Genomic DNA, 27,500 nt, shown 5'->3' on the forward strand with positions numbered 1-27,500 from the left:
ATTTGCACACAGAGTCATGTTTTCACATTAGTCACAAAACGAAATTTCTTTGCCAATTTGAAAGCACACTTACTGCTCTTTTTTTTGGCAAGTAATAAACACTTTTACAGACTGACACATTATGAATCCACTTTTCAGATTTTTTACAAAGCACATGTCCAAACTGCTTTTTCAGACCAGCATCATTTGTAACCTGGGTGTCTGCCTACACTCCAGCAAGGGCAACCAGCCTTAGTGATGCTGAATGTATTTGCATTACTGACTGAAACCTCAAACCCCACTCGCTTGTGAATACTGTGCATGATTCCACATGGTAAGCAGCTACCTGTGTGCTAAGAGTCAGCTTCTGCACCAAAAAAAGGCTCCCCCTTTCCATCTAATGCAACTGTGAAATCACCAGAGCAATACGCAATAAATCTCTGCCTGTAATTCCTATTTGCACACAGAGTCATGTTTTCACATTAGTCACAAAACGAAATTTCGTTGCCAATTTGAAAGCACACTTACTGCTCTTTTTTTTGGCAAGTGATAAACACTTTTACAGACTGACACATTATGAATCCACTTTTCAGATTTTTTACAAAGCACATGTCCAAACTGCTTTTTCAGACCAGCATCATTTGTAACCTGGGTGTCTGCCTACACTCCAGCAAGGGCAACCAGCCTTAGTGATGCTGAATGTATTTGCATTACTGACTGAAACCTCAAACCCCACTCGCTTGTGAATACTGTGCATGATTCCACATGGTAAGTAGCTGGCTGTGTGCTAAGAGTCTGCTTCTGCACCAAAAAATGGCTCCCCCTTTCCATCTAATGCAACTGTGAAATCACCAGAGCAATACGCAATAAATCTCTGCCTGTAATTCCTATTTGGACACAGAGTCATGTTTTCACATTAGTCACAAAACGAAATTTCTTTGCCAATTTGAAAGCACACTTACTGCTCTTTTTTTTGGCAAGTAATAAACACTTTTACAGACTGACACATTATGAATCCACTTTTCAGATTTTTTACAAAGCACATGTCCAAACTGCTTTTTCAGACCAGCATCATTTGTAACCTGGGTGTCTGCCTACACTCCAGCAAGGGCAACCAGCCTTAGTGATGCTGAATGTATTTGCATTACTGACTGAAACCTCAAACCCCACTCGCTTGTGAATACTGTGCATGATTCCACATGGTAAGCAGCTACCTGTGTGCTAAGAGTCTGCTTCTGCACCAAAAAATGGCTCCCCCTTTCCATCTAATGCAACTGTGAAATCACCAGAGCAATACGCAATAAATCTCTGCCTGTAATTCCTATTTGCACACAGAGTCATGTTTTCACATTAGTCACAAAACGAAATTTCTTTGCCAATTTGAAAGCACACTTACTGCTCTTTTTTTTGGCAAGTGATAAACACTTTTACAGACTGACACATTATGAATCCACTTTTCAGATTTTTTACAAAGCACATGTCCAAACTGCTTTTTCAGACCAGCATCATTTGTAACCTGGGTGTCTGCCTACACTCCAGCAAGGGCAACCAGCCTTAGTGATGCTGAATGTATTTGCATTACTGAGTCCAACCTCAAACCCTTAAACTATTCTTTTATTATACCAGTACACCTTAATTTATTGTGAAAACATAGTCCATATTATTTTACATGTTCCTCACATTTAAATTTCTCCCAAAACAGAAAATAATAAACACAACTTCAACAAAAAGAATTGCATTTCTATTATTCATTTCTTAATTTACCATATACATCCCCTCTCAGACTCTAAACTCACCTTTAAAATTAGTTAGTTGTGAAAGAAATGTGGCACTCAAACAGCAGATTATCAGAACCAGGATCTCTGTTCTCTACACCTCTCTCCTCTCAGCAGAACCAGATAATGGCAAACTTTCCCTCTCTTTTTCCACACATATACATGTTAGTTTCAAATCTCAGTGCTTGCCCCTTTTTTTCAAATGTAATCACACATTTCTATTGGTTGAAAACCAACCCTTTTCCAAAAGTACCCTTCCCCCAACTTGACTTCTGCCTAGTACCCTTCTCCCAACTTGACTTCTGCCTGCTACCATAGCAACAGCTCATGGAACACTGCTGTGTGGAGTCAGGTCAGAAGTTCGCCAAACAATGTTTCAATTCCACAGAGCAAGAGTGCTTGACTTTTCAAACCTAACAGCAAATCCATAGTACTGTTCTTTGGTAACACATTTTTCTGTACCAATACAAAACATGCTTCTATTAATTTACACATACAGCCTAGTTTTTATTCTAGAATGGTATGAAACAGCCAATCAGTTCTTTTTTTTTTGAAAAAAATATGTATGCCTCTATTTCCAAACTGTCTTTCTTTTCATATTGCCATTCTACTGAAAGACACCTCCTGAGTGCATCCAGTTCTCCTTTGAAGATGTTCACAGTGTGGATTGTAGGGCACAGCTATGTCTTCTGGAGTGAAAAGTATGCAGAGAAAACAGATATGGTGAGAGACCTTGCTTTGCCAAATGTAGACATTAAATGGATTGGTCAGAGAGGGTTAAAGTGGCACCAATTAATGCCATTGGTGAAATCCTTCATGCACATCCAACACCCTGACCTCATAATAGTGCACTGTGGTGGCAATGACCTAGGCACTTTGACTGGGGTAGGTCTGGAAATGCTTATGAAGGAGACCTTTGCACAACTGTTGTCACTTTTCCCTAAAACTGCCTTTGTGTTTTCTAACATATGCCAAAGGCAAAAATGGAACTGGTCCAATCATTTCTGTCCGCAGATTGACAAAGCAAGAAAGCACGTCAACAAATCTGTTTCTGCTTTCCTCCGTGACTATGGTATGGGTTCCATTTACCACAACAACTTGCGTTATGACATGCAAGACATTTATAGAGGAGATGGTGTACACTTCAATGATGAAGGGAACAGAGTCTTCCTCTTGAACCTTAGACTCTGCATTGGTACTTACTTGTAGGTACCACAAAAAAATCACTTCATAAACACAACGGCTCTTTTTAGAGCCCCCTAATATCTAAACACTTAAATCTGATTTTCATTTTTTTTTTAATTTTTTTTTTACCGTACGCTTACCGTACGCGTACCCCGTGATTTTTTTTAAAATCAATAAATGTTTTCTTTGTACTTTTCTGTCCTTCTTTGACCCCCTTACAAATGTAGGGGGTCTGTAACTCTCCTCCTTGCCCCCTTTTCTTGTTATCACTCTTTTTTTTCTGAGTGAAACACACGAAATGGCGGCCGCCACTTCCTGGTTTCGACCGATTCGAATGTTTACTAAGATCTAAGAGCCAATCAGAATCGCGCTCGCGCACGCCACCGTACGCGTACGGTAAGCGTACCGTAAGCGCACCGTAAGCTGGCTCAGATATATATATTGATTTAAAGGCTATTTTCTCAGAATCTACTGAACAGATTTACACCAAACCTGCAAAAGGCACTTCCTTGACCTGAGGACTACCTCTCTGCCAAATTTCTAGTAATTCTGTTCAGCCGTTTGGGCTGTAGCCCTGTCTAAAGGTCCTATGGAAAAATGCATGGGAAAAACGCGTTTTGGGACCCCCCTTTTATCTCAGCCCCCGCTTGACGAATCCCCCCGAGACTTTCAGGGAAGGAGCGGAGCGTAGCGCCCCACCTATTTTGAAAAATTCGCGAGGATTCGTCGACCGGCGCCAAAGTTATTCAAAATAGAATGTTGCAGATTTCCTATGGAAACGTGGTCCTAACTATAACTACCTACTGGCGACCGCCAGTAGGTAATATATAAATATATAAATAACACAGACAATAACCAAATATAGGGAAGAAATGCTAAATAGACTTGCGAAAGAGGAAGAAATAATAAAGAAACTGAAAACATATAAATTCCAAAGGGATAAACAAGATTACGAATTGGGACAGATATTTACATTTGCTAAAAAATTTGAACCATTTAAAAAGCTCAAAAAAACCTCTACTCCCAGCAATGCTCAAATGAATAAAGGAGTGCAACCAACATCATCGACATCCGTGTCAGAGGCTAGCTCCACGCCGGAAAGTGGATCAGAAACAGACCAAACAGAATTGTCAGCGAGATTGGGGTTTCACAAACTCACTATGGCTGAGGAGGTAGATTGCCTGAGAAAAGACCGGAAGCAAACATTGCGCCCACGCAAACAAAACCAACAAGTAGAGAAAGGCGCAATGTCAAACGAAGGGAGAGACGGAAATCCAGCAGAAGGAGGAAAAACAATGAAAAAACCATACTTCAAGAAAAGATGGGACAGGAAGCAAACATAGTGAACACATCTGTTACCAACACAGTTGTGAACTTGTCACCTATGGTTTTTAAAAAAGCGGAAATCCAATTGTTGGAATTGGGATTATCATATTGTCCAGAGAAGAGCTTCAGCTATGCACAAACTCGTATGGACATATTTAAATTTATTCGCAAATTAAAACTAAAAAAATATCATGAAACCAACTGTAAAGCGAATAATACGATCAAGGAGCCAGTGGCACTGTCAAAATTATGCAACTATAACCTCACAGCAGGGGATGCCGAGCTATTGTCAGATCTGCAGGGACTAAGGCAAGAAAGTAGCAACGAAAATGCTATACTAACTAGTCCAAGCATTACATCCTATGCAACAGTAGCCACTAAATTCAAACCCAAATCTAAATTCCAACCGCTAACAACACGAGATTCCCTAGATATTTTCAATGAATCAGTAACCAGTGACATCAAAAATCTCAAAATACAATCTGAAAGAAGTCTCAAGAAATTTAACTTCCAACAACATGCATATCATAGACTTATGAAAAAACTCAAATCCAATGACCAAACAATTCTTAGGAACTCGGACAAAGGTGGTAATCTTGTAATATGGCCAAGGAACTTGTACATGGCAGAAGCCGAATCACAACTGGGCGATGAAGACTGCTATGAAAGAAGCAATTTTCAAATAGTACGAGCATCATGGAATGAATATTACTCCAAGCTGAATGGATGGCGAAGTGCGGGCTTGCTCAGCATAGATGAGTTTAAATTCTTAAAAAATGAACACCCTGTGATGCACGTCATATATTTTGTACCAAAGCTGCACAAAAATGTCACAACACCGCCAGGTCGACCAATTATATCGGCCAAGGGCAGCTTATTGGAAAACTCATCAAAATATATAGATTTCTTTTTACAGGAATATGTCAAAAACTTGCCATCATTTGTACAAGACACCAGTGACTTTTTAAGACATATCAATGACTATGTTTGGCAATCTGAGGATTTGTTAATGTGTTCAGACGTAACATCGCTATACACTAGTATACACCATAAAGATGGGATACGGGCAGTAGAGCACTATCTAAACTCAAGATCAATCCAATATGCTCAACACAATAAGATGCTAATAACAATGATTAGGTATTGCCTGAATAACAACTACTTTTTGTTCCATAACCAAATCCTCCAACAAACTAGAGAAGTAGCGATGGGGGCATGTTTTTCCCCCAGCTACTCCTGTCTCCATATGGGGTGGTGGGAGGAGTTGGTGTTGAATAAACAGCATAAACAAACAGTAGACAAACATATAAGATTATGGTTGCGCTACATAGATGACTTGTTCATCATATGGCATGGAACGAAAGAAACAGCAGAAAAATGTGTCCAATATATCAACCAGAATGAATTAAATCTCCATTTCACAGCGACTATAAGCGATCACTCGGTATACTTCCTAGATCTGGAAGTTTACATAGAGAAACAGAGAATGGAAACCCGCCTCTATCATAAACCGACTGCGGGCAATAGTCTTCTACATGCCACTAGTCACCATCCTCAGCATTAATACGTAGTATACCGTATGGAGAAATGCTGAGGATTAGAAGAGCATGCAGCAATGATAAAGATCTAAAAGAGGCCCAACAACAAAGCAAACAACGATTCATAGAGAGGGGTTACAAAGTAAACACCATCAATATAGCGAGGGACAAAGCTAACCTATTGAACAGACAAATACTATCAGCAAAGAAAAGTCATTGAACCTAAAGACCAGAATAAGGAGAAAAAGGATGACACTAGGCTCATACTAACATATAGCCAACAACATATTGCGCTGCGCAAGATTGTGCATAAAAATTGGCCAATAGTATGCAGTGACCCGATAATCGGGAGGATGATGCCAAAACATCCTAGCATCACCTTTAGAAAATCACAATCCATGAAAGACTCCATAGTAAGCAGTAGCCCTGAAAATAAATCATCTACAAATTGGATAACTATACGCAAGGGCTTTGTGAAATGCAATAGTTGTCGAGCATGTAAATGTGGGATCAATAAGACTATGTATAATACACCTTTTTCACAGCATCCCGCTAAAATATCTAAACTAATGACATGTCGTACGGAGTATGCGGTATATGTGTTGGGTTGCTCCTGTGGACTGCAATATGTGGGCAGTACCAAATTACAGGCCAACAAACGCATACTGCAGCACATGAGGGCGATTACCAACAACGATCCCGTGTACCCGGTGGCACGACACTTTAAAGAGAAACATAACAACCAATTGGATCTATTAACTTATTTTTTAATTGACTGTATCCCTGTGTCCAGACGAGGAGGCAACCGTGAGGCCAAGCTTCGTCTCTTGGAAACCAAATACATATTAGAGTTAGATACCAAGACTCCAAACGGACACAACTCCAGTGAATACTTCCATACATGCCTATAAATAAATCTAAGTGAGCAGTATGTAAAACCCAAACAGAAAAAGATGTACATATATATATGACAAATATTAATATATATATAATATTATTCAAACTGTCTTTCCGCTGTCATGACATTACGTCATAATGACATTTTAACATCACACCACACTTATAAATTTTAAAATTTAGCACTATTTATGTATTTAGTTTTTGCACTTGCACTTTATTCTAAGACATTTAAACATACAATGACATAAAAATACGCTGAGAAAGCAGTAAATTAGAACGGTGGTGCACATCTTCAAAGAGAACGCTAAAGAAATTTATATAGCAATGTCCAACATAATAGATCCAATATGCTGGTCTACTCGAACGCAAGAGATGAGGCACATATAGTCAAACATCTCAAAATGCATGAAGACTGATTTGCACATTTGAAATTGAATTGCTTTAAGATAAGGAGTTTTTAGGATAATGAAAAATTGTATTTTATCTAAATTATTCTATTTATTCAAGCTTTGTATTTAAATATCATTTTTAAACAAGTTACATCCTTATTTATGATTGCAGTTTGCACATTGACAATGCGAATGTATATGTATAGTATGTTGTTTATGTCTATGATGAAATCACGTGTGGTTATACTGTCACATTAAATATAACATGGCAACCCCATAGCGCGTTATGTGAACAAGGCCGCGAGGCCGAAACGCATCATGGTGGACAAGGTGGCTGAATAAAAATAATTGCAGCACGAAGTTGGGGCCTCGCCGTCCGTTTTTCCCGGAGGAAGGGAAGTGCAAAAGCTTTTACAGAATAAAAAGAAGTATGGCTAAAACTTGAAAGAAACGCAAAAAACTAAAGTATCTTTTTAAGGGAATATCCTTTTTTGACCATAAAATTGCCATGATGGCATTTTGTTTTATTAAATGCCCACTTGGGCTTTAGACTAAAGGTTTTTTGGATATAACGCTTAATGTATTTCTTTTCTCTTTGGCCCACTGTACTTCTTAATGAACACGAAATCTGTCATTAGTCTGGATTTTTGATTACATATTGGTTAATTTTTTCTTAATATTGGCCCACTTGGGCATGAAGCGAATTGGTACATAAAAAACAGTATTGTTTGTATCATTGTCACTTCTGTGACTTTCAATGCGTTTCCTGACAGCCAATTGTGAAAAATCTGTATTACGCCCACTGAGGCAGTCTGAGTGTATGTATTAATCAAACTTGCCATTAGGCAGACTGTCAGTTCTGTTATTCAATGTAAATGTGCCAATTGCGGTGAATTATTCGTATGTCAAAGCAGCACATTTTTCTGTTATTATTTGGTAAATTTAAAGTTTTTGTTGAAAAACAGAGTGATGCCGTAAACTACCACCTAGTATTTTTTCACTTTCAATGAATTTGTAAACCACGTGATGTTTGTTGTTTAAAACACTGCCTGTGCTCAGAACACTTCACTCGTGAGCAAGGGATTTTCATCCCGAAACGCGTTGAGTCGGTCGTTTGGTAATTGCTCCCAATAAATGAACTGTGGTGAAGCTTAAGAGTGTTCGTGGTTGCCGAGTTTGTCCAGGTACGGAGTACGGAGGGATAACGGCGTTTTTGCGATATATATATCTATTACCTACTGGTGGTCGCCAGTAGGTAGTTATAGTTAGGACCACGTTTCCATAGGAAATCCGCAACATTCTATTTTGAATAACTTTGGCGCCGGTCGACGAATCCTCGCGAATTTTTCAAAATAGGTGGGGCGCTACGCTCCGCTCCTTCCCTGAAAGTCTCGGGGGGATTCGTCAAGCGAGGGCTGAGATAAAAGGGGGGTCCCAAAACGCATTTTTCCCATGCATTTTTCCATAGGACCTTTAGACAGGGCTACAGCCCGAACGGCTGAACAGAATTACTAGAAATTTGGCAGAGAGGTAGTCCTCAGGTCAAGGAAGTGCCTTTTGTAGGTTTGGTGTAAATCTGTTCAGTAGATTCTGAGAAAATAGCCTTTAAATCAATATATATATCTGAGCCAGCTTACGGTGCGCTTACGGTACGCTTACCGTACGCGTACGGTGGCGTGCGCGAGCGCGATTCTGATTGGCTCTTAGATCTTAGTAAACATTCGAATCGGTCGAAACCAGGAAGCGGCGGCCGCCATTTCGTGTGTTTCACTCAGAAAAAAAAGAGTGATAACAAGAAAAGGGGGCAAGGAGGAGAGTTACAGACCCCCTAACATTTGTAAGGGGGTCAAAGAAGGACAGAAAAGTACAAAGAAAACATTTATTGATTTTAAAAAAAATCACGGGGTACGCGTACGGTAAGCGTACGGTAAAAAAAAAAAAAAAAAGAAATGAAAATCAGATTTAAGTGTTTAGATATTAGGGGGCTCTAAAAAGAGCCGTTGTGTTTATGAAGTGATTTTTTTGTGGTACCTACAAGTAAGTACCGATGCAGAGTCTAAGGTTCAAGAGGAAGACTCTGTTCCCTTCATCATTGAAGTGTACACCATCTCCTCTATAAATGTCTTGCATGTCATAACGCAAGTTGTTGTGGTAAATGGAACCCATACCATAGTCACGGAGGAAAGCAGAAACAGATTTGTTGACGTGCTTTCTTGCTTTGTCAATCTGCAGACAGAAATGATTGGACCAGTTCCATTTTTGCCTTTGGCATATGTTAGAAAACACAAAGGCAGTTTTAGGGAAAAGTGAAAACAGTTGTGCAAAGGTCTCCTTCATAAGCATTTCCAGACCTACCCCAGTCAAAGTGCCTAGGTCATTGCCACCACAGTGCACTATTATGAGGTCAGGGTGTTGGATGTGCATGAAGGATTTCACCAATGGCATTAATTGGTGCCACTTTAACCCTCTCTGACCAATCCATTTAATGTCTACATTTGGCAAAGCAAGGTCTCTCACCATATCTGTTTTCTCTGCATACTTTTCACTCCAGAAGACATAGCTGTGCCCTAAAAACCACACTGTGAACATCTTCAAAGGAGAACTGGATGCACTCAGGAGGTGTCTTTCAGTAGAATGGCAATATGAAAAGAAAGACAGTTTGGAAATGGAGGCATACATATTTTTTTCAAAAAAAAAAGAACTGATTGGCTGTTTCATACCATTCTAGAAAAAAAACTAGGCTGTATGTGTAAATTAATAGAAGCATGTTTTGTATTGGTACAGAAAAATGTGTTACCAAAGAACAGTACTATGGATTTGCTGTTAGGTTTGAAAAGTCAAGCACTCTTGCTCTGTGGAATTGAAACATTGTTTGGCGAACTTCTGACCTGACTCCACACAGCAGTGTTCCATGAGCTGTTGCTATGGTAGCAGGCAGAAGTCAAGTTGGGGGAAGGGTACTAGGCAGAAGTCAAGTTGGGGGAAGGGTACTTTTGGAAAAGGGTTGGTTTTCAACCAATAGAAATGTGTGATTACATTTGAAAAAAAGGGGCAAGCACTGAGATTTGAAACTAACATGTATATGTGTGGAAAAAGAGAGGGAAAGTTTGCCATTATCTGGTTCTGCTGAGAGGAGAGAGGTGTAGAGAACAGAGATCCTGGCTCTGATAATCTGCTGTTTGAGTGCCACATTTCTTTCACAACTAACTAATTTTAAAGGTGAGTTTAGAGTCTGAGAGGGGATGTATATGGTAAATTAAGAAATGAATAATAGAAATGCAATTCTTTTTGTTGAAGTTGTGTTTATTATTTTCTGTTTTGGGAGAAATTTAAATGTGAGGAACATGTAAAATAATATGGACTATGTTTTCACAATAAATTAAGGTGTACTGGTATAATAAAAGAATAGTTTAAGGGTTTGAGGTTGGACTCAGTAATGCAAATACATTCAGCATCACTAAGGCTGGTTGCCCTTGCTGGAGTGTAGGCAGACACCCAGGTTACAAATGATGCTGGTCTGAAAAAGCAGTTTGGACATGTGCTTTGTAAAAAATCTGAAAAGTGGATTCATAATGTGTCAGTCTGTAAAAGTGTTTATCACTTGCCAAAAAAAAGAGCAGTAAGTGTGCTTTCAAATTGGCAAAGAAATTTCGTTTTGTGACTAATGTGAAAACATGACTCTGTGTGCAAATAGGAATTACAGGCAGAGATTTATTGCGTATTGCTCTGGTGATTTCACAGTTGCATTAGATGGAAAGGGGGAGCCATTTTTTGGTGCAGAAGCAGACTCTTAGCACACAGGTAGCTGCTTACCATGTGGAATCATGCACAGTATTCACAAGCGAGTGGGGTTTGAGGTTTCAGTCAGTAATGCAAATACATTCAGCATCACTAAGGCTGGTTGCCCTTGCTGGAGTGTAGGCAGACACCCAGGTTACAAATGATGCTGGTCTGAAAAAGCAGTTTGGACATGTGCTTTGTAAAAAATCTGAAAAGTGGATTCATAATGTGTCAGTCTGTAAAAGTGTTTATTACTTGCCAAAAAAAAGAGCAGTAAGTGTACTTTCAAATTGGCAAAGAAATTTCGTTTTGTGACTAATGTGAAAACATGACTCTGTGTGCAAATAGGAATTACAGGCAGAGATTTATTGCGTATTGCTCTGGTGATTTCACAGTTGCATTAGATGGAAAGGGGGAGCCTTTTTTTGGTGCAGAAGCTGACTCTTAGCACACAGGTAGCTGCTTACCATGTGGAATCATGCACAGTATTCACAAGCGAGTGGGGTTTGAGGTTTCAGTCAGTAATGCAAATACATTCAGCATCACTAAGGCTGGTTGCCCTTGCTGGAGTGTAGGCAGACACCCAGGTTACAAATGATGCTGGTCTGAAAAAGCAGTTTGGACATGTGCTTTGTAAAAAATCTGAAAAGTGGATTCATAATGTGTCAGTCTGTAAAAGTGTTTATTACTTGCCAAAAAAAAGAGCAGTAATTGTGCTTTCAAATTGGCAAAGAAATTTCGTTTTGTGACTAATGTGAAAACATGACTCTGTGTGCAAATAGGAATTACAGGCAGAGATGTATTGCGTATTGCTCTGGTGATTTCACAGATGCATTAGAAGGAAAGGGGGAGCCTTTTTTTGGTGCAGAAGCTGACTCTTAGCACACAGGTAGCTGCTTACCATGTGGAATCATGCACAGTATTCACAAGCGAGTGGGGTTTGAGGTTTCAGTCAGTAATGCAAATACATTCAGCATCACTAAGGGTGGTTGCCCTTGCTGGAGTGTAGGCAGACACCCAGGTTACAAATGATGCTGGTCTGAAAAAGCAGTTTGGACATGTGCTTTGTAAAAAATCTGAAAAGTGGATTCATAATGTGTCAGTCTGTAAAAGTGTTTATTACTTGCCAAAAAAAAGAGCAGTAAGTGTACTTTCAAATTGGCAAAGAAATTTCGTTTTGTGACTAATGTGAAAACATGACTCTGTGTGCAAATAGGAATTACAGGCAGAGATTTATTGCGTATTGCTCTGGTGATTTCACAGTTGCATTAGATGGAAAGGGGGAGCCTTTTTTTGGTGCAGAAGCTGACTCTTAGCACACAGGTAGCTGCTTACCATGTGGAATCATGCACAGTATTCACAAGCGAGTGGGGTTTGAGGTTTCAGTCAGTAATGCAAATACATTCAGCATCACTAAGGCTGGTTGCCCTTGCTGGAGTGTAGGCAGACACCCAGGTTACAAATGATGCTGGTCTGAAAAAGCAGTTTGGACATGTGCTTTGTAAAAAATCTGAAAAGTGGATTCATAATGTATCAGTCTGTAAAAGTGTTTATTACTTGCCAAAAAAAAGAGCAGTAATTGTGCTTTCAAATTGGCAAAGAAATTTCGTTTTGTGACTAATGTGAAAACATGACTCTGTGTGCAAATAGGAATTACAGGCAGAGATGTATTGCGTATTGCTCTGGTGATTTCACAGATGCATTAGAAGGAAAGGGGGAGCCTTTTTTTGGTGCAGAAGCTGACTCTTAGCACACAGGTAGCTGCTTACCATGTGGAATCATGCACAGTATTCACAAGCGAGTGGGGTTTGAGGTTTCAGTCAGTAATGCAAATACATTCAGCATCACTAAGGGTGGTTGCCCTTGCTGGAGTGTAGGCAGACACCCAGGTTACAAATGATGCTGGTCTGAAAAAGCAGTTTGGACATGTGCTTTGTAAAAAATCTGAAAAGTGGATTCATAATGTGTCAGTCTGTAAAAGTGTTTATTACTTGCCAAAAAAAGAGCAGTAAGTGTGCTTTCAAATTGGCAAAGAAATTTCGTTTTGTGACTAATGTGAAAACATGACTCTGTGTCCAAATAGCAATTACAGGCAGAGATTTATTGCGTATTGCTCTGGTGATTTCACAGTTGCATTAGATGGAAAGGGGGAGCCATTTTTTGGTGCAGAAGCAGACTCTTAGCACACAGCCAGCTACTTACCATGTGGAATCATGCACAGTATTCACAAGCGAGTGGGGTTTGAGGTTTCAGTCAGTAATGCAAATACATTCAGCATCACTAAGGCTGGTTGCCCTTGCTGGAGTGTAGGCAGACACCCAGGTTACAAATGGTGCTGGTCTGAAAAAGCAGTTTGGACATGTGCTTTTTAAAAAATCTGAAAAGTGGATTCATAATGTGTCAGTCTGTAAAAGTGTTTATCACTTGCCAAAAAAAAGAGCAGTAAGTGTGCTTTCAAATTGGCAAAGAAATTTCGTTTTGTGACTAATGTGAAAACATGACTCTGTGTGCAAATAGGAATTACAGGCAGAGATTTATTGCGTATTGCTCTGGTGATTTCACAGTTGCATTAGATGGAAAGGGGGAGACTTTATTTGGTGCAGAAGCTGACTCTTAGCACACAGGTAGCTGCTTACCATGTGGAATCATGCACAGTATTCACAAGCGAGTGGGGTTTGAGGTTTCAGTCAGTAATGCAAATACATTCAGCATCACTAAGGCTGGTTGCCCTTGCTGGAGTGTAGGCAGACACCCAGGTTACAAATGATGCTGGTCTGAAAAAGCAGTTTGGACATGTGCTTTGTAAAAAATCTGAAAAGTGGATTCATAATGTGTCAGTCTGTAAAAGTGTTTATTACTTGCCAAAAAAAAGAGCAGTAAGTGTGCTTTCAAATTGGCAAAGAAATTTCGTTTTGTGACTAATGTGAAAACATGACTCTGTGTGCAAATAGGAATTACAGGCAGAGATTTATTGCGTATTGCTCTGGTGATTTCACAGTTGCATTAGAAGGAATGGGGGGAACTTTTTTTGGTGCAGAAGCTGACTCTTAGCACACAGGTAGCTGCTTACCATGTGGAATCATGCACAGTATTCACAAGCGAGTGGGGTTTGAGGTTTCAGTCAGTAATGCAAATACATTCAGCATCACTAAGGCTGGTTGCCCTTGCTGGAGTGTAGGCAGACACCCAGGTTACAAATGATGCTGGTCTGAAAAAGCAGTTTGGACATGTGCTTTGTAAAAAATCTGAAAAGTGGATTCATAATGTGTCAGTCTGTAAAAGTGTTTATTACTTGCCAAAAAAAAGAGCAGTAAGTGTGCTTTCAAATTGGCAAAGAAATTTCGTTTTGTGACTAATGTGAAAACATGACTCTGTGTCCAAATAGGAATTACAGGCAGAGATTTATTGCGTATTGCTCTGGTGATTTCACAGTTGCATTAGATGGAAATGGGGAGCCATTTTTTGGAGCAGAAGCAGACTCTTAGTACACAGCCAGCTACTTACCATGTGGAATCATGCACAGTATTCACAAGCGAGTGGGGTTTGAGGTTTCAGTCAGTAATGCAAATACATTCAGCATCACTAAGGCTGGTTGCCCTTGCTGGAGTGTAGGCAGACACCCAGGTTACAAATGGTGCTGGTCTGAAAAAGCAGTTTGGACATGTGCTTTTTAAATAATCTGAAAAGTGGATTCATAATGTGTCAGTCTGTAAAAGTGTTTATCACTTGCCAAAAAAAAGAGCAGTAAGTGTGCTTTCAAATTGGCAAAGAAATTTCGTTTTGTGACTAATGTGAAAACATGACTCTGTGTGCAAATAGGAATTACAGGCAGAGATTTATTGCGTATTGCTCTGGTGATTTCACAGTTGCATTAGATGGAAATGGGGAGCCATTTTTTGGTGCAGAAGCAGACTCTTAGCACACAGGTAGCTGCTTACCATGTGGAATCATGCACAGTATTCACAAGCGAGTGGGGTTTGAGGTTTCAGTCAGTAATGCAAATACATTCAGCATCACTAAGGCTGGTTGCCCTTGCTGGAGTGTAGGCAGACACCCAGGTTACAAATGATGCTGGTCTGAAAAAGCAGTTTGGACATGTGCTTTGTAAAAAATCTGAAAAGTGGATTCATAATGTGTCAGTCTGTAAAAGTGTTTATCACTTGCCAAAACAAAGAGCAGTAAGTGTGCTTTCAAATTGGCAAAGAAATTTCGTTTTGTGACTAATGTGAAAACATGACTCTGTGTGCAAATAGGAATTACAGGCAGAGATTTATTGCGTATTGCTCTGGTGATTTCACAGTTGCATTAGATGGAAAGGGGGAGCCTTTTTTTGGTGCAGAAGCTGACTCTTAGCACACAGGTAGCTGCTTACGATGTGGAATCATGCACAGTATTCACAAGCGAGTGGGATTTGAAGTTTCAGTCAGTAATGCAAATACATTCAGCATCACTAAGGCTGGTTGCCCTTGCTGGAGTGTAGGCAGTCACCCAGGTTACAAATGGTGATGGTCTGAAAAAGCAGTTTGGACATGTGCTTTTTAAAAAATCTGAAAAGTGGATTCATAATGTGTCAGTCTGTAAAAGTGTTTATCACTTGCCAAAAAAAAGAGCAGTAAGTGTGCTTTCAAATTGGCAAAGAAATTTCGTTTTGTGACTAATGTGAAAACAAATGTAGTAATATATTTAAATAAAATAAAGGAATTGTTTTTAGTTTTTTTCAGGTATTGCTGAAGAGCAGTGAACAAAATTTAAGATGCCTACAAAATCCAGAGTAAAAAAAGAGCAGAAAAAAAACCTATATTTGAAGACAACTGGAGGACCTAAGTTAGTTGAAGATGCTCATGTTGGGAAGAAGAAAAAATCTTCTGGTAAGCAAACAAAAGATTTTCTAAGGAACATATTCAAAAAAAGGAAAAATGTACAAAATGTCTGTACTGGAAAGAATGATTTCAATCGAAAAGGACAGGAAAAAATTGAGAATTTAGTTAATGCAAATATACCTTCTGCAACTAAAAAGATAAACTTAAACAGAAAAACAGCGTTTAAAGAGATACGTAGAAAAATGTTTCAGAGGAGAGTTATGTCCAATTTGATAAAGGATGTGAAGAAATATAAGCAAAAGGCAAAGTTTTATAAGAGAAAAAAAGAAATTGAAGCCATTGCAGCAAAGGCATTAGAATTAAAAAGGAAACTATTCATTTTAATTTTGAATAGGATGCGTACATTAGACAAAATGGTTAATGTACTGAAATCACATAGCAAAAGGAAAAGAGTAGTGAACAGAACAAACTTTTGTAAAGTGTTTTTAGGAAAATGGATGCATAGTTCAAGTAGTGAACCTTTTTTTAATGAAGAGAGTTATTTTCAAAGTAATAGTTTGCTGCATGCAGTTGACACCAGAGGTCGTGCTTATGAAGTGAAAAATGGTTGCATAATGGAGAAGGAGATAAAGGGTTCCAAGAGATGAGGTACAAATGATGGCGGATGAGGCTATGGGGAGACGTCCTAAAGCCCCAGTGTACACTTGGAATTGTAGTAGTATTTGCACTGTGCGTCAGGAATCTATTGATAAATTTCGTGAGTTTCTAAGAGAATATAGCAAAAAAAGTGTGAAACAGAAGATTAAGGTGCTTCAAAGTCTAGATCCATGCAGAGTGAGAGAGAATACTGGTTTGCAGGGTCATTCTCTGGCTTGTCTATCTAGAAAAGTGTGTAATAGTGTTTTCCATCATTTTAGGATGCTGGCTGTTCATCATACTGAAATGAGAAAGTTTGTGAGACGGTTGTATTTTGCTAAAAGTCCAGCAATAAAGTTAGATGAATTGAATAGGGCTCTGTTCCGTGGAACGGTATCAGATGTAGAGAAGGTTGTTGATGAAATTCAGTTTTGTTACTTTGGTCCTGAACAAAACAGTGCAGAGAAGGACACAGTAAATGAGGAAGAAGTGGAAGAAAATGTAGAACCCTCTGTAAGTAAGACATTTAATGATCACATAACAAAATTTGCAATAATCTCTAATGAAAGACCAAATATTACTTGTATTTGTTGCCGCAGAACTCATTATAGAAAACAAACCAGGTATGTTGATCTCTACAGAAAGAGTGAAAATGAAGATAATTATAAGTGGAAGGATTTTGCCAACTATATATTTCTTGAAAATTGTTTTGAATTGGGTGAAGTTCAGCGTATTTGTAAATACTGTTACAACAAGTTAGAGGAAAATAGAATGCCGACCAGAGCTGTACATAATAATTTAGAATTGGATGCTATTCCTGCTGAACTTTCTGAATTAAATACATATGAGTCTATACTCATTCAATGTGTTCATCCATTCCAGACCATAGTACGTATGGAGCCCAAAACTGGTAAATTACCTCCTTCAGATTTACTGAGAGGTTTAAAAGGTAGAGTGGTGTATTTGCCCTTGGATTTGAAAAAAAATATGGAAACTATTGATGCGGATACTTTGGAAACTGAACCATTAATTATTCTGGTTAATGGTGTACCTACAAAGAATAAGAAGATTTGGCAGGAGCTGGTAGATGTACGGAAAGTACAAAGAGCAAATTTGTATTTGAAAAGGAATAACAAATGGTATGAATCAATTTATATAGAAGAAGACACAGAAACACCAACTGGACAAATTGAAAAAGTGGACAAGTCAAAGGAAGAAGAAATTTATGAACATTTTAGCATACATCCTCTTCATTCAAAAGAAGTTATGGGAGACAATATTGATCTATTTCAGATGAAGAAAGCAAAAGGAAATCCCGTGAGTGTATGGGAGGAGAGCTTGGAAGCTCGATGTTTTCCCCAGCTGTTTCCTAAAGGAAAAGGAGGACGATACGATGAACCTCCGGAACAGATTCCAGCTTCTGAGTATCGGACTACAAGACTATATGCTGAAGATCCCAGATTTCGACAAAGTATTCCTTATTTGTTCCATCTTTTATTTGAAAGCGACTTGTCTGCACTGTCTTATGCAGTAAATCACATTTTAAAAAGTGGAGTACATTTACAAAATGTGTCTGCTAAGGATTTTATGGAGAAAGTGCAGCACCGAGATGATCATTTGGAAACACAACTGATCAATCTGATGGCTTGTCAGCGTGGGACAAATGAATATTGGTACCGACGCCATGGTGAATTAAAATGCATGTTACGGAATTTAGGAACTCCAACATGGTTCCTTACCCTAAGCTGTGCCGAGTACGCTTGGGATGATTTACTGGATTTTCTACGAGAGGCAAATTCAAACATTAAAAACATCGAATACAAGACAGCAGGAGAACTGTGCTTATTGGATCCGGTTAATGTTTGCAGATATTTCAATCATAGATTTGAGGCTATGATGTCCTTCATCTGCAATAAAAAAAATCCACCTCTAGGAGAAGTAGTGGATTTCTTTTGGAAAAAAGAGTTCCAGGCAAGAGGTGCTCCTCATATTCATATGCTGTTGTGGATCAAGGATGCCCCAAAGTTTGGAACAGATACTGATGAAGCAGTGTTATCTTACATTGAAGAATATGCAACATGTGCTATACCAAGGAGCAAGTTTTACGTTTCCAAAGTCATCGGTGTGGAAAATACTGTCGACGGAAATACAAGAGCAAAGATAAATACTACACTAAATGTCGATTTGGATTTCCTAGACCTGTTCTTTCAAATGGAAGAGTTAACAGTTTTATGTCAGCTGTGAGACATACTATCACAAGAAAATCACCTAAGAATACCTACAACCTTAAAAGAAAAGGAGAATCAAAAAATATAAATGACTACAACCCAGTGATTTTATCCATGTGGAACGCTAACATGGATATACAGTATGTAGCTGACAATTCCATTGCTGTTGCTCGATATGTAACGTCTTACATTACGAAATCAGAAAAAACAGAATTGAAGGAAATGTGGGAAGAGATTTCTCACGAGAAAACTGTCAGTAAGAAGCTGTACAGTTTCAGTTTGAAGATGTTATCGCATCGAGAAATTGGATCCTACGAATGTTCAGATAGGTTATCTTCTGCAAGTCTCTACTCGAAATCAAGAAGAATAATTTGCGCAAGTTTAGGCCTTGCAGCAATGAGAAATCGGGTACTGAAATCTGTTGGAGAAATTGAATATTTGGCCGAGAATGACCCAGAAAGTACAGATATTTTGAAATCAAACATGTTGGATACATATTACCCAAAGAGAAGTCATCATCTGGAGAACATGTGTCTCTATGAAGTGCTGCAGAACTACATTTATTCACGGAAAGCCGCAGAAGACATCAACAATGGAAAATATAAAGTCATTGGTGAGGAAGGATGTTTGGTGAAGCAAACAAAAGGAAGTTTGATAAATCACCGGAAGCTGAGTTGCGACACTACTGACAAAAAGGAATTTTACTACTTGGCTCTTTTACAGCTGTTTAAACCATGGCGTACAGAGGATGAACTACTGGGAGAATTTCAAAGCTATGAAGATTCATTTAATGCTTGCAAAGACAGCATACAATGCAGAACATTCACAACTTATCTGCAAATGTTAAATGAAGAAATTGAACAGGAAACTACAATTGCAGCAGAAATAGCTAGAGACAGTTCTCAGGACAGCCAAAGTTCAGGAACACTCAGTCAAGATCCCCTAGGACAACCAATCGTTGAAAATGAAGCATCAATAGCCATGAATGAAGTGGAAACAGCTATGAATCAAGCTCAAGAAGAATTTATAGACTTACAAAATTTGGAAAGACAACTGAATCAAGAGCAGCAACAAATTTATGAAGAGATCAGAAACAAAATTGATCACGGATTTCTACATGAAAAAAAAGAGTGCTCATGCACATCATTTCATCCAATCAGGATGTATGTAAGCGGACAAGCTGGAACTGGAAAAAGTTTCCTAATAAAAGTCATCAGAAGCTACCTACAGCAAAAAACGGATTCTACTTTGGCTTGTGTGGTTACTGCTCCAACTGGGTTAGCAGCCTATAACATAAAAGGAATCACCTTACATCGTTTGCTAATGTTACCAGTGGAGCATGAGAACAAAATACAATACAACAAGCTAACTGGAGAAGCATGCTTGGAAGTTTCAAGAGTATTGAAGAAGATGCAAGTTCTCATTATTGATGAGGTGAGCATGGTATCAAACTTAATGCTTGCCTTTGTGCATTTAAGAATGCAGCAAATTCTGAAGTCAGACTATGACGTGTTATTTGGAGGAAAACACGTCATAGTTTTTGGAGATCTTTTGCAACTTACTCCAGTTAAAGGACAACCAGTGTTTAATACTGTGACACATGAAGACACGAAGAAGTCATTGGGAAGCATCGGTAATACAAATATTTGGTCCTTCTTTGAGTACAAGGAACTTACAACTAATATGAGGCAAGCAAACGATGAAGAATATGGAAGTATTCTGAAAGATATCAGGATTGGACTACTCACAGAAGCTGGCAAAAAAGCATTACAGACTCGGCTGCTACATAATTTATTTCCAAAGGAAGAAATAGTTGCAGAGAAGATATACAAGAACATTGCAGAAAACAAAAGTGTCATCTGCTTAATGCCAACTCTACGTGAATGCTCAATATTCAATGAGGAGCTTTTGAAATTGGAAAAGGAAGATATCAGGAAATTGGAAGCAGTGGACAAAATTGAGGATGGAAGAATTACTGTCACATTAACAGGCACACTGAAAAATAAATTGGATTCACTAGAGAAGAAGATTTCCAAAACAGCTGGATTAGAAAAAAATCTATATGTTTGCATGAACTGTAGAGTATTTTTAAGGAGAAATTTGGAGGTTGAAAAAGGTTTAGTTAATGGAGCTATGGGAAGAGTTGTGGGTTTTATTAATTATCAGAAAAAAGATGGAATTGAATGTTTAAAAATAAAATTTGATCAGATAGAAGAAGTTAAAGATATTTGTCGTTGTACAGTTCGTTTCATGCTTGTGAAAGACTTATATGTACGTAGGAAGCAGTTTCCGTTTTCTCTAGCATATGCTGTAACTATTCACAAGTCTCAAGGATTGACTGTAGATTGTGCATTTGTGAACATTGGTTCAACTGTGTTCAAAGAAGGTATGGCATATGTTGCTTTGTCACGAGTGAAAACATTATCAGGTTTATTCATGATAGACTTTGATGATTCAAAAGTTAGTGCTGATACAAACTGTGTAAAGGAGTATAATAGATTAAGAAGAAGCTATGCTCCTCATTTAGGTCAGTATCCTGTGTTGGAGAAACGTGTAGTTTCTCGTGAAAGGAGAAATGAGAATATCTGTAATGAAGATGTAGAGAGGAGGAAAAAAAAGAGGAGTGATGTAATTGCAAGCAAAAAGAATAAGGAAAATGAAGAACAGGTTGTAGGATGTTATTTTGAAAATAGCTCTGGTGTCAACTGCTACGCTAATGTAGTGCTGAATGTTGCATCTTATCTGGAAAGTTTGCAAGAGCAGATAATAGTAAATCAGGGAAAAAGATTCTGTACTGTGCTGAGTCTCCTTTTTGAAAAGCTGAGTAATGATAAAACTCAAATAGAAAGTGCTACTGAAATTAGAAAAGTTTTAGATGTATGTTCAGGACGAACACAGTTTTCTCAAAATATACAGCAAGACGCACAGGAATTCTTGATTTATTTTCTTCAGGTACTGGAAGAAGAAGGGGTTAACATTGAAAATGTATTTGGTCTCTCTTATAAATGGGATCATAGTTGTGAAAACTGTTATAATATATGTGGCTCTAATGTTGATTCTGAAAGGTTTATTTATTTAACATTGCCAGAGAGTAAAACAGTCACTTTTGCTAAATTAGTTAAAGATGCTAATCATAGCATGCAATGCAGTGAGTGTAAATCTGACATGTTTTCAACATTAATTTTAAAGGAATACAGACAGTATGTAATTTTAATGATGCAACGATGTAGAGCTGATGGTTCAAAATTGGATACTTTAATAAAGAAGTTTACAGGACAGCAATTATCAATTTCAGGAAAAACTTTTGTAACAGTTGCAATAATTTTCCATGATGGACCTACTGTAACTTCTGGTCATTACACAGTTTATCTTAAATGTGAAAAAGGCTGGACACTGTGTAATGATTCCCAATTGATTTTTAAGCAACGTTTGTGTTAGACCTGGCACCATTGGCGTGGGTCACCCTTCCATTTTTGTCTGTGCCTCAATGTGTTTTGTGTTGGTGTTAGCTGCTCAGGGCACTGTGCCACTGCCATCCAGTGCCACAGTGCAAGTGCTCCCTATGGTAAAATGTATTATGTGAATTGACTTCCACGTTTGGTTTATTTGGTTTACTATCAGTCCCTAGTAGAGTGCACCAGGGGTGCCAAGGGCTTGTATATCCAAATGCTGCTAGTGGGCTTGCAGCACTGCTTGTGCCACCCACCGAAGCAGCGGGGTAAAATGTGTCTAGGGTCTGCCACTGCAGAACCTGCGCGCGGTCGGGTACCGTCGCGCTGATTGAGCAAGTGTCCCCACTTGCCAGTCCCTAAACCTTCCCTTAACTACACGTTAGTCACCCCTCTGGTAGGCCTAAGCGCAGGGTGCATTGTAGGCATAAGGTAGGACATGCCCTGATGTGTGTGGCATGTCTTAATAGTGAATTACAGCCATTTTCGTTTTTCACTATTGAAGGCTACCTGCTCTCCATAGGCCAGAATGGGCTGCTGGGATCGCTACATGCTGTGACCCCAGTGGACTCAGAGAGCATGGTAGAAAGTCATGTTTAGTATGCCTGAACTCGGGATAATAAAATACATCTGTTAGTAAAGGTTATTTTAATATCCTGGGTTTGCAAATGCTACTTTTAGAAAGTTAGCCTTTGCGTGCCTGACCATCTCAGTCCGCCTCTGCTGGGGGTGTGTGTTCTGCCTAGCAACAGTACAGGAGCAGGGCTGGGGGATTCCGGGAGACAGGTTGGCTGCCAGGTGGTGGGTAGAGAGATTACACCAGGATGGGTGGGAGGAGTACACCTTGACTCTGGAATAGACCTGTGCTCTGCCACCACAAAGCCGGTGCCGCCCCCTGTGGAGCGGCTGATGTCTCTGCCCTGCTGCTGAAAGGAACAAGCCGAGTCACCACAACAGAGTGCTCCAAAACTGGACTGAGCCAGGCCCAGGCCCCCTGGCGCTAAAGAACAAAAGAATCCCTGTATAAAAGTAGGAGCCTGGCTCCTAAGAAATCAGATCCAGATTGAACCACGAAGGAACTCTGCCCGACTAGAAGGACCTGGAAGAAGCTGAAGGAGGAGTAACTTTCCCTGACCTGAGGGACTGGCCTGCAGTAGGTGCCTTGCTGAGGAAGGAGAGGAAAAAGACTGAAAGAGACTTTTGCACTTTGTTCTTCAACTATCTCCAATGGCTTGGAAGAAGAGCTTGCCCCCTGAACTGAACCCCAGGACCAGTGGGTTCACCGTGTCTCCGCTCGTCTGAGAACTCGAGCCGTGTGCTTTCTCCCGCCGGAGTGCTCTGCGCACCTTGCCACCCCTCCTAGCGCCGTGACACCCAGAAGCCTGGCCGCCTCCCCTCGCCGAGAGCCCCGCTCTACCTGAGTCGCTCTGGACCCATCGAGGCTGGCCGCCCCGCTTCCCTGTCACCTGCCTGCCACTGGAGCGTGCCTGGTGCCCTCTCGCCCTCCCGCCGGATTTCTAATTGGGAAGTGAACTCAAGCCTCGGACGGCCGCCCGTACGTCATAACGTATCCGGCCGCCCCGCTTCACCTCCCAGCCTGAGTCTGACCGTGCCGCCCTCCGCAGTGACCCCCCGCACAGTCCGTGCCGGAGGCCCTGGGCCACACCTGTCTACCGAGAGCCGCCCGCTGAATTCTTGATCCGGAAGACCCGCGAGGTGCAGAACCTGCATCTCCCCCGAAGACTCGTCCAAGCACATCGCACGTTCCCAGGTACAGTGAACTCTCTATCGGACTCGGGGTCCGCAACGTTCTGATTTCCCCGTATCACTGTACCCCGGGTGCATTGCGCATCATCGTGACTGGATTGACTCAACCGAGCCCTGTGAAGCGCTCGTGATCAAATAAGTTACCAAAGAAAAGAACAGTGCCTAATTATCATCTTGTGGCTTCCATTTCGCATCCGTTATTGATGGTCTCGTACATGCCTGCGTAACAAAGAATCTTTTATATAAAGCATCCGTATTTTTTGATACAACTTACGCCTGGTGTCCATTTGTGGGGGATCATTGTGGTTTACTGTGTGTGATCATAAATGCTTAACTGACTAGCGCCCTGAAGTTTAGCCCTGACTGCTCGCGCCACACTACCTATAGGGTGAGCAGGGGTTGTTCTGAAGGGGTAATTCCCTCGCCCGGAATAGAAGAAGGGACCACTGCTTGTCACAAGTGCTCACCTGTGCCAACCAGAGGTTTCCCATTCTAACATTGGTGGCAGCGGTGGGATTTCGAATTTGCATTTATGATTTACATACAGTGAATTATTGATCACCACATAGAGCAGACCTATAACGCAGCCACAGATTGATTGACAGTTGTTGCTAAAGAAGAATCTCCACCTTAAGGAACCATGCCTAGCTCAGTCAATGGAGGCGGAGCGTCCTCTGTATTCTCTGGAGTGGATGACATCGATTGGGAGCCCGAGGCACTGAGGAAGTGCACAAATGATGTCCTGAAGGGATATCTCTCCAAGTACAGAATCAAACAAAGTGGACTAAGCAACAAGGATCAGTACGTGACAGCGCTGAGAGCCTGGCACGAATCAAAGTTCCCAGAGAATGCACGGGAGGTGATACCCCCCGAAGGTGTTTTTGAGCCTAGCCGAGGCCTGTCGCCCGAGGAGATGGCCGACAGGAGTGCTGCACGAGCACATGAGGTGGAGATGGCAAAACTGCAAATGGAGATGGAAAGGCAGAAACTGGCCATGGAGCATGAGGTAAAAATGAGGGAGTTGGATCTCAAGGCCAGGAGTTTAGACAACTCACCCTCTGGTGGCAGCAATTCAACAGAGTCAAGGGTGCACATTCCTAAAGATGTAGTCAAAGAATATTATAAGCAGGATGATATTGGGCAGTGGTTCAGGGCCTATGAAGTAGCCATGTCCTCCCACCGGGTCCCTGAGAAGGATTGGGGAGCGGGGTTGTGGGGAAGGTTCCTGAGTGAGGGGCGGGACACACTGCTAGACCTCCCCTCTGATGTCCACACATCCTATCCACACATGAAGGAGGCTCTTATGACAAGGTATGGGTTAACTCCTGAATTGTACAGACAGAGATTTAGGGATGGCACCAAGAAACCTGGTACCACTTATGTAGAATATGTGACCTTTTTTTGCAGAGCGCTGGATGGTTGGGTGAAGGGTAGCAAGGTGAATGATTACCAAGGGCTGTTTGATTTAATTGCATGGGAGCACTTGTCGGATAATTGTTTTCCTGAGCTACGCCAGCACCTGATCGATAGCAAGCTGTCCAACCCGAGGAAGCTTGCTGAGGAGGCGGACCGCTGGATCAGCACCAGGGTCCACAAGGGTCCCGTGGGAGGCCCCGCCAAAGGTGTTCAGGGTCCCCAGCAGAAGAATGGGGGGGGACAAGGGTAAACAGAGGGAGTTCTACAGAGGGCCCCAAAGTAATTCCCAAGGGAACCAAGGGAAAGGTTCTCAGCCACCCCCACCCCCGAAGCAGACCGGGGCCCCGACAGGTAACCCTGTTCAAAGAGGGCCCCTCAGATGTTACAAGTGTAACAACCTGGGGCACATTTCCGTGGATCCCAAGTGCCCCCTGTATGGTAAACCAGCACCCTCTGGTGCTCCACCCCCCAAGCAGGTGAATAGTGTAGCCTTGGGGAGGGAGATAGATGTCCAAGGGGCGGGGGATCCCGTACAGATGACCCTAGTCTCATTAGGAGACAGTGAGATGGTCGCGGAGGCCCAGCTGCCCCCCAATACTCAAAAGTATGGGCAGTGGGTGACCATAAATGGCAAGAGGGTGGGGGCTCTTAGAGATACAGGAGCCAGTGTGACTGCTGTCAAGCAACACCTGGTGTCTCAAGAGCAGGTTGTCCCGCACGCATTCTGCCGTGTTGTCAACGCCGACAACACAGAGAGTCAGTGTCCAATGGCTCAGGTTCCCTTTGAGTGGGGGGGGTCTCTGGTACTCTGCAAGTGGCTGTGAGAGAGGCCATGCCTGTTGATTGTCTCCTAGGTAACGATTTGGAGAGCTCCCCTTGGGAAAAGGTGGAGAAGACAACTCACCTGCGGATGGTGGGCTTGCCTGATTGGGCGTGCGTGACCACCCAGTCGATGGCAGCCGGTAGGGGTGTTGAAGGAACCCTGGAGCCTGAGGGAGAGGTCCAGGAACCGGCCTTAGAGAGAGGGCAAGGGAGGCACGGGAATCCGGCTCCTGAAGTTCCCACGGCCCAGGAGGAAGCAGACCTTGAGGGGGATGCCCTGGAGCCTACCGGGGAACAGATAGCCGAACTGGGGGACCTGCCTGAGCTGACCCATTGGCAGCAAGAAGGAGGCCCCACCAGGGAGGAATTCTGCAGGGAGCAGAAAGAGTGCCCCTCTCTAGAGGGTATGCGGCAGCAGGCTGCAGCCCAGGCCAATGGTGATCAGTCCGGAACTCACTTGATCTACTGGGAGAACGACCTCCTATACTCCGAGCCTAAGGTTGCTGAACCTGGGTCAGCCCGTGCGCTGGTGGTACCCCAGAAGTTCAGAGCCTTCCTACTGGGGCTGGCTCACGACGTACCGTTAGCAGGACATTTGGGGCAGGACAAGACCTTTGAAAGGCTTGTCACCCACTTTTATTGGCCCCAAATGCGCAGGAGTTCTGACACTCACTGCAGGACATGCCAGACTTGCCAGGCAAGTGGCAAGAGTGGAAGGAAGCTGAGAGCTCCACTCCAACCTTTCCCTGTGGTCAGTACCCCATTCCAGCGGGTGGGGATTGACATTGTGGGGCCACTGGACCCCAAGACAGCCATGGGCAACAGGTTTATCCTGGTCTTGGTGGACCATGCCACCCGGTACCCTGAAGCCATCCCTCTGAGGACAGTGACGGCCCCCGTGGTGGGACGGGCACTGATGGGAATTTTCTCACGAGTAGGATTCCCTCTAGAGGTGGTGTCTGACAGGGGGACCAACTTCATATCGAAATATATGAAGTCCCTTTGGCAAGAGTGTGGTGTGACCTACAAGTTCACCACCCCTTACCATCCCCAAGGAAACGGGTTGGTTGAGCGCTTCAACCGAACCCTGAAGGGCATGATTATGGGTCTCGAGGAACCCATGAGGCGTAAGTGGGACGTCCTCTTACCATGCCTTCTCTTTGCGTACAGCGAGGTGCCACAAAAGTCTCTAGGGTTCAGTCCCTTTGAGCTTTTGTACGGCCACCCAGTACGAGGACCTCTTAGTCTGGTCAAGGAAGGCTGGGAGCAATCTCCCAGGAAACCTCCCCAGAATGTATACAGTTACATGCTGGCTTTCCGGAACCAGACTAGGCGTTTCAGGCAACTTGCTGAGGCAAACCTGGAAGCCAGCCAGGAGGAAATGAAGCGGTGGTACGACCAGAACGCCACTCTGGTTGAGCTTCAACCTGGCCAAAAAGTGTGGGTCCTGGCCCCTGTGGAGCCTTGTGCACTCCAGGACAAGTGGACCG

The sequence above is a fragment of the Triturus cristatus genome, chromosome 6 (assembly GCF_964204655.1).
Source record: "Triturus cristatus chromosome 6, aTriCri1.1, whole genome shotgun sequence".
Taxonomy (NCBI): Eukaryota; Metazoa; Chordata; class Amphibia; order Caudata; family Salamandridae; genus Triturus; species Triturus cristatus.